Here is an 8,956-nt window from a genome sequence, read left to right on the forward strand (position 1 = left end):
TTGCAGTTGATGGTTTTCCTTCCTCAATCACTAGTTAGCTACTTAAAGACAACCTAGTTTGCTCTTGTAGCTTTCCCCTTGACCCAGAAGTCTGGCTCCACCCTTTTGTTTCCTCTTTATCTCCCATGTGATGATGCAGGAGAGACAATTCTAGTCCATCAGTACTTATTCCCATGAGCACTTTCTAAAAAAACAGGGATTTCTCAGTCAATTTACTAACAAGCTGCTTTTTGCATTTCTGATCAATCTAGTATTTTAATGACAAAGCTTATATTTACATGTTAAAAATTTCACTGCAGTCCTTAATCACAGATTTGGCTTAGAAGTTAAAGAAAAGGTCAACCCAAATATCAGACATCACAATGATTTGTGAATGTTTTTATTATGATTCTTACAGCTAATGCAAATAGTCTCTTTTATGGAATCAGTTTGAACATGAGTTCTGTGGTCAAAGATAGAATTCCTGTGGGCTGGGGATATAGCTCAGTTGGTAGAGTGTTTGCCTCGCAAGCACAAGGCTCTGGGTTCAATCCCCAGTACTGCAAAAAAAAAAAAAAAAAAAAAAAAAAAAAAGAATTCCTGCCCATCTTCTCTCAAAAGGAATGTGTAATATTAATCTGAAAAAAAAATAGCTGGGTATGAATGCATATTTAAATGATATATAACAAGCTACACATTAATTTTAATGAAACATCAACACAAAACTTGAATTTTAGCAAAGACTTTATATGAGCAAAAGGAAGTCCATTAAGGTGGTGGAGATGAGTGAGGTAGAGTGTAGAAAACAGCGAAGGAATCTGGGTGGAGCTGTCAGCAGCAGAAAAGAGGCTGCTTGAATGGCAAGCGAAGAGAGAGACCATGCCAAGAAATTGTCCTGGGGTAAAGGCCAAGAGATGTTCCAGTCCTCCCACGCTTCCTGCTGACTTGAAGTGATTGTCACTGAAGTCAGTCGCCTGGAAATTCCTGGCTTGGTTCTCTTCCTTACCTGTACGATGGAAGGAGAACTAAAAGAATTGGTAGGCATATAAACAAAGGTTGCAGGTGCTTCTAGGAGATCCTGGTGCATCTGATTGGGGGAGTGCTTGGTAGTTACACCTATGACAAAATATTTATAGCTTTGGGCTTCAGTTCCCTCAACTGTAAACTGAGAATAACAGTAGCAACTATCTTCCAGAATTTTTGAGAGGATGGCTGTAAAGACCAGAGCTCACGTCTGACATATAGGAAGGGAGTAAATATTCATCCATCATCATCATCATCATCATCATCATCAGACAGAATGATAGAATGTTCTGTGACTATCTCCATGGCTTAATGCATTTTATATCACTTAGCTTCAATCCATTCTACTTAGACACCCTCGACCCTTCCACACGGTGTTTTCCAATTCCTGGACCCTACCAAGTGAGAACATCCTGCAGCAGATAAATGTTTCTACCTCAAACCTTTCAAAATATTTCCCCCTTTAAAATCAAGGAATTAGGCTCATATTTGAAGCTAACATATTGTCAGATAAATTCCACAAAAAATTTAGGAATTGAGTGTTGGGTCAAGAATGGACCTGAGTGCCACGTCTAGCCATACAAACCATCTTTTATCCAAGAAAGGTTGATTAGTTGATGAGTTATACATCATCTTGGTTTCAACCTCTAGAAGCCATCAAAGGTACCCCGATGTTAAAGATATCATGATTTTAATGAATCCTGCTGAAGAGTATTTAAAAAAAAAAAAAAAGCTGTGCTTTCAGACCTTAAGACTTATTGCTTGTATTTTCACAGCTTTCTTAAAGTAAAAAGGGGTGTTGTGGAAAATGATAAAATTTATCATTTATAGCGAAATATTAATGTAGCAGCAGGAGATTCGATGAGGCCATCTATCTATGAGCATTCAGACTTCAAAGGAAGCATAAACACGAAATTAATGGTTTGTCTAGTGTAAGAGACAAATAAATGCAAATGTGGGCTCATTAATATCAAGTGGATGACTTCTTGGTTTATGGGGTTTGGATTGATTTTGTCAAAGGCCAATAGATTTATTTTAAAAAGTCTTTGAAATTTAGCATCCATACACCCATTATTGAGAGAAATAAAACTCACACACTCCCGGACAGCCTCTCGTCCTCCTCCTCCTTCCCCCTTCCTAGATGTTGCTTTACTGAGATAAAGTTCTCACATTAGGACTTACTTTCACACTGAAATATGTCCCTTGTAGGAACTGCTATAAACGTCAGCATTTTCCGCAGCATTAGTTTATGGGCAGAGTGAATTTTAATGGCATCATAATCTCATGGCAATCAATTGCAGTGCTTGGGGGAAAAAAAAAGCTCTGGGGGTGTCCATTAAATGGGCTTTGCATCACTTTTAATGCTCCAAAATCTTAAAGTCTCTCCCTCTCTTCTCTATTTGTCTATAGACAAAATAGTTTTTCTCCCCCTCCCCCATTTTGGGCTGAAGTAACATTAAACACTTTCAGCTACAATTTAATTCTTTGACAAGGAGGAAAAAAATACCTTCTCTCTTTAACTTGAACAAGGGCATGGGTCTGTTGGTTCTGATACAATACAGAAAAAGAAGGCAGGAATTTTAGTGGACTTTTAGCTCTTTCTGGATTTGCAAATGACTCTACCGTGAAATCTAGCCATTGTGGTTGTTGAGTTACCCTGAGTAGGGCGGCCCAGATCCTGTAAAGGAACGCAAACACAGCAGCTCCAACTCTTCTTTGAACCTAAGCTGCAAGATGTCTACACCCATCACTACCTCCAATTCCTACAGGGTCTCCATATCTGTTTCTATATATCACATACATGACTGTGGAATAGAGATAGCATATGGGTTATCATAATTATTTAAAGTGCATTTTCCATTTTCAGTCTTCTCTCTTTTGCTCGTTTTTTTTCCTTCAAGAGATAACATGAATGACACATCTAATACTCTTTTCTGAAAATTTCAGGTTAACTGTATTTGTATTTCTTCGCCATTTTGTGACACTTTTTTTGCTTCAAAACCTCTGACCTCTCCTTAGGTTTCTTATATTCAACAAATTAATTTGGGAAAAGGAAATGTTCAGGATTGGTTCTGTAGTTTTTTTCTATGAACTTGAAAGTGAGGAAAATAATATTACCAGCTGAGGGTTCCATTGTAAAGAAAGCTAACACACGATGAATAAGAATAAAGATAAGCAAGGTGACCATATAGAGGAGAAGGCTCTGAGGTGAGCAGAATCAGCTATGACTTGATTTAGTGCATTCACTAATTAGTGATCAACATGTATCAGTCAGGTAGTTGCTACACAAGTGTAGAAAAAGTGGAGAGAAAGTGGAATATCAGAGAAACAAATGTTAGTGTTCTCCTGCCAGTCCCAGCCTTGGGAAAGAACCAGAATGTTTCTCTACTGCCAAGGCCACTCCTCTGAGAACCTGTCTGACCCACCCACAGGCCTGGGGTTGGCAGTGTTGATTGCACTATGATTGGGCCTCAAACCTAAGTTCTGCTTTTGGAATTTTGGCTCCTAAAAATTTGGATGGTGATTCCAGAAAGTCTCAACTGACCCCTTCAATTGAGGACATAAAATTTAGCAGCTATGAGAAAGTCAAGTGGGAGAAAGAGAAATGTAAGCAGAGGAAATGGATTAAGAAGCCGAGATAATAGAGGGGGAGAGGAAGAAATGGGGGAGAGAGAGACAGGGAGAGAGATGGTTGGATAATGGGGCAGGGATGGAGAGCCTGTGACTTTCTGGTTTTTGGTCTTATTCTTAATGAAACTATCTGCTTTAGGGATGCTCTGTTTCCTTGTAAATAACTCCCATGTTTATTTTAGTTAGCTCAAGGAGTCTGAGGAAGAGGTTATTTGATTAGTCTATTTAACTATCTTGTGAGTCCTCCTGATAGCTTTCCATCAAGGGTTCCCAGCAGAGCCTGCCTTGAGGAGAGGATGAGCTCTTCTTGCCAACATGAATCTTACCTCCATCAGTGGTATTTCTTGCTAAGACAATAAATTTGTACTCTGGTTTTTTAGATGAGATTAATGCACTTGGTGAAAGCATTTGCACTTGAAAAGACTGAGGTGTCTTGTAGATGCAGATAGAACCACGCTTCTGAGGGCCCAGGGATGGGAACCATAACTCAGAATTTGATTGAATCACACAAGAAGTCACTTGAGTTTAGTTTACTACCCTTTTGTCGCGACCAGAGCGACCAAACTCTTGGGTCTAGAGAGGGGCAAAGGGGAATTGGAAAATAAAGATTCACAGACAAAGATTTTGAAAATTAAGCTGCTCTCTGATGGAGATGTAGGTCTAAAGAGTTACACGAGCAATCTTTATTTATATATGTCTCGTTATCAGGTTAAAGACTATGCAACTATTATTCTTTGTATTCAGAAATATTACAGAAACTAGGACATCTATGTAGCTTTTCTACAGTAGCAATCCACAGTTGCAAAGTGCAATGTTAGGACCTTTGTGTAGCTCTCAAGAAAGTCCATTGTTAAAAGTTGCTCCAGGCAGGAACTGGAGAAGTGGAACTGGTGAAACCTTGTGGTTGTCTAGCATAAGAATTCCTTTCTTCCTGGGAGCTGTGTGCCTGAGATCAAGGTTAGAATTGATAGGGCTCTTGCACAAAGCCTCCACATTGCTGCAGTAGCTAGGCATTCTGTGCCCTTGCACAGAAACAGTCCCATGAACCGGGCATGCCACAGTCATGAGGGCATCAGAGACTCCTGATCACAGTAACTGCTCTCCCATCCTCTGTCACTGCACTTAACACCCTTTCTTTGTCAGACTCACTCAGTCTCATTGCCTGCTTGATTTGAATGGCTACAAAAATCTTATGGCTGATTTCAGATGAACAACCTTAGCTGGTTTTGTTGTTGTTGTTGTTGTTATATTTTTCTGAACTCAACCAGTTTTCTTTTAAAAAACAAGTCATGCTTTGAAAAATATCATCTTTTAGAAAGATTTAGTATATATGGGTGAAATGATAGCATGTAGAATTTTCCTTAAAATTCCAGGAAATTAAGTGAGAATGAGAACAAAGAAACAAAGCTCACAAAACATTTTCACTTGGTTTGAGCTGGGATTGGGTACTCTACTCTGCATCCACGACGTGTGGAAATTTTTATGGTAAGAAGTGACTGCTCATATTGGGTTTGTGCTTCTGTAGAACTAAATAGAGTCAACCCTGCTCTCTCATTCCCCTCCCCCCCATTTCTTACCAAAGGCAATTTGGTCCAATTGCTTTTTGTTTCCCAAGCATCATTTAAAATTTTTCTTCATGCCATATAGAGGAACACAGAATCAAAGGGCTAGAGAAAGATAAGACATGTCTTGTTTGTGACAAGCTTAGAGACCCATAGAAGGCATATACATATGCATACATTTATGCCTAACCTGTACATAGGTCACTTAGGGATTTGCAACCTTTTTTTTTTTTTTTTTTTTTTTCAGTGCTGGGGATCAAATCCAGGGCCTTGTGCTTGCTAGGCAAACACTCTACCAACCGAGCTATATCCCGAGCCCAATTTGCAGCCTTGTAAAACAGTTTTAACCAGAAGAAAATTTCTGAGCCTCTACGTGTTTGACCTTCAGTACTGGTGAGACAGGAGAGCAGAGCCAGGTTATCACACTAAAAGCTTGTCCAAAATGAGTGACTTGAAGTCTCCATGAAACACTCAGCCTAAGCAATGCCATTTTAATGCAGTAATAAATGGCATCTTTTGGTTTATTTTCTCCTCCTAGGAAAGGAATTTTGAAGCCTTAAATATTTTCCATTTAGGCCATGCCATGTTTAGAGCTGTTCAGTGATCATGACTTACTGCTCTTTCAGGGACTCTTCCTGCCCAACTTTTTTAGTAAATATTTTATTGTAAAATATACATAACATAAAATTTTCCTCCTTGACCATTTTTAAGTATGCAGGTCAGTGGCATGAGAGACCAAGAGAAGAGGAAGGGGATCCAGAGGGAGGGAGGAGAGGAGGGAATTGGGGAAGTGCTGGGAAAATAATTACTAAATTATGCTATATTCTTGTGCAAATAAATCATAATAAACCCCACTTTCATATATAATTATAATGCACTACTTAAAATAACTGAAGTAACAATAGAAGGGGGATCAGTAGAATCAAGCAAGCAGATGAGAGAGGGAGGAGGGGAGAAAAATGGAAGGTAGTGGGGAATGAGATCCATCAAACTGTTATGTGCATGTATAAATATGATGTAATGAACCCCACTATTATGTATAATTGTAATGCACCAATGAAAATGACCTACTTAGCAATTTTTAAGAATACAGTTCAGTGGCATTAAGTAAATTCACATTGTTGTATCATTGTCACCACCCTCCTCTCACACTTCCTCATTTGAAACTTAGTATCCATTAGACACTAAGTCCCCTCTCCCCTCTCCTACCTCCCCTATCATTACACTTTCTGTTTCTATGAAATGGACTATGCTAGGTATCTCATATAAGTGAGATCATACAGAATTTGTTCTTTCATGACTGATTTATATCACTAATTATCCACCTTGTAGCATATATAAAAATTTCAAGACTGAATAGTTTTTCATTGCACATATAGATAGCACATTTTATTTATCTAGTCATCCACAGATGAATACTTGGTTTGCTTCTACACAGTGCCTATTGTGAACAATGTTGTTGGGAACTTGAGTGCAAATATCTGTTCAAGCCCCTGCTTTCAATTCTTTTAGATAAATACCCAATCTTTCTGGGATTTCTTGATCCCAGAATCAAACAGCATCATATCATTAAGCAATAGTATCATGATAGCACTGTCTCATTTTGCATCAAGACTGCAGTCCCTGCCTTTGAGCCTTACTTTCCTCCCCAAACCTGTATCGTACTAGTGGAGGGCACATGAAGAAGGTTTTGTGTTGACTTGGTGCCTTCACTTGATCAGTCTCCTGTCATTTGCAAACTAACCTGATAGAAGGAAGCAGGAAGTAGAGAGAAAATTCTCCCTCATTACCTTTAAGCTCCTCATTACCTTTAAGCTATTGCAGAACACTGCGCTGAGTGAATGTCAAGTTAAGTAAATGTAAAGATAATATTATATGATTTTAATTAAATAGGAAGTTATGGTTGAAGATGTTATTAACAATGGAAGCATAAGTGAACAAGGAAATGGATGAGCCCACTCTTCCTGCTTCCTTGGGTGAATGCTTCATCAGCAACCACGTGAGGCAAAAAGAATGAAGATCTAATCAAGTATGAAAGGAAGAGAAGCAAATACAAGTTCTAAATTATAAAGACTACTAGAAATATGAATGACATCCACTGTCATTAACAAAAGAATCTTTACCCATGTTACAAATTGATCTTGAGATATTAACCAGAATTAAAAATCAGCAAGCCATAAAATCTAGGTATTTAGAGCATGAGGACAAAGCTCTACATTTTTTTTCCCAAAAAATGCTTAGAATGCTTTTTATCAGTGTTTAAAGATTGCAATATTTAATTCACTCCTTAAAATTTAAACATTAAACTTAATAATAGAAATAATTGAGAAGCATCTGTTAATTCTGTACTTAGGAGTGAATACAAAAAACAGACACTTTTGGGAAGACACTTATTCTCTCTGCCATGGTGAAACAACAACATGGTTAATACCATGTGGTGTCAAACTAAAACGTATTCTGTTCCTTTGTCAACACATACTTTAGCAGAAAGCATTGCTGAAGATATGACTAAGTGGGTATTGGAAAAATCACGCCGTGTAGGCACATTTTCTACACGGTACAGTTACAGTACAGATGTTTCATGTATGACTCAGCTGAAGGCATTTGCAGCAGGTGGCAGGTGCAGGAATGTTTGTAGCATTTATCAAAATAGTCCCAAAATACAACTAAACCACAGAATAAATTATAAAGTGTTTTCATATATACGAGTGCTATAAGTCAGTAAAAATGAATGAACCATCATTATACATTGGCAATTGACTTTGTAAGACTTTAAAAATGTCCTCTAATTTAGGTAGAACATGAAACTGTTGATTGAATTTTGTTGGCTAACGAGACAATGGGATGTTACAAGTGCTATAATCTGAAAGCAAGCTTCAAAGGATTTGCAAGATGTGCACAATTTGAATTAGCTATACTGTCAATGTATAGTCACGGGTGCTTTTATCTACTGATAGAAGGATAAATGAGTTAAAGATACCTTATATTAAGAATAATAATTATATTTTTAAAATCAAAAGAATGATGGCAAGAAAACTTTATTTTGAGGAAAACTGTATTTGTTTCTTAATGATATAGTTAACAGGTAAATAACTTTAAAAAAGTAAACTTAATTTGAAATTTGTAATTCCAAGAGAGTCTCTGTATTTTTCTCTCTTCTCCCTCTCTTTTCGTACTTTTCATGAGACCACTGAACTTCAACTATATGCTTCATGATGAATTTTAAATGTATTTATATAGGCTATAAATCTCCTTTGCTTATGGGAAAAACTAGGTGTTTTTCTGTGGGGTCAAGAACAAGACCAAGATTCCCTTTCTACTCACTGTTATCTAATGTCTTGTTAGAGGTGCTAGCCAATGTAGTTGGGTAGGAGAAATCCAATGGAGATATAAGAATTGGAAAGGGTGGCATAGAATTTTTTTTGAAGATGGCATGATCACATATTGGTAAAACTATTTCAATTAATGAAAACAGAAAATAGCAAGATACAAAATTTATAAATTGATATCCAGTCTCTATATATACAAATACAAACTAATTAGAAGGAGTAATTAAAAGTTAGGTGTGGTGGCACACACCAGTAATCCTGTTACGAGGAAGGCTGAGGCAGGAGGATTGCAATTTTGAGGCTAGCCAGGGTAATTTAGCAAGACCCTGTCTCAAAAATTTAAAAAAAATGGGGATGTGGCTTAGCAGTAGAGTGCTTGCCTACCATGTGCAGGACCCTGGTTCAATCCCCACTACCACAAAAAACAAAACA

At 37.6% G+C, this 8,956-nt stretch overlaps 1 non-coding gene across 1 annotated transcript; it reads left to right on the top strand.

The window, feature by feature from the left end:
• The first annotated feature begins 471 nt into the window (after positions 1-471).
• Trnaa-cgc (transfer RNA alanine (anticodon CGC)) lies at positions 472-545 on the top strand. The gene has a single exon. It is a non-coding gene; the product is annotated as a tRNA-Ala (tRNA).
• The last annotated feature ends 8,411 nt before the right edge of the window (positions 546-8,956 follow it).

This window comes from Sciurus carolinensis, chromosome 9 (assembly GCF_902686445.1).
Source record: "Sciurus carolinensis chromosome 9, mSciCar1.2, whole genome shotgun sequence".
Classification (NCBI taxonomy): Eukaryota; Metazoa; Chordata; class Mammalia; order Rodentia; family Sciuridae; genus Sciurus; species Sciurus carolinensis.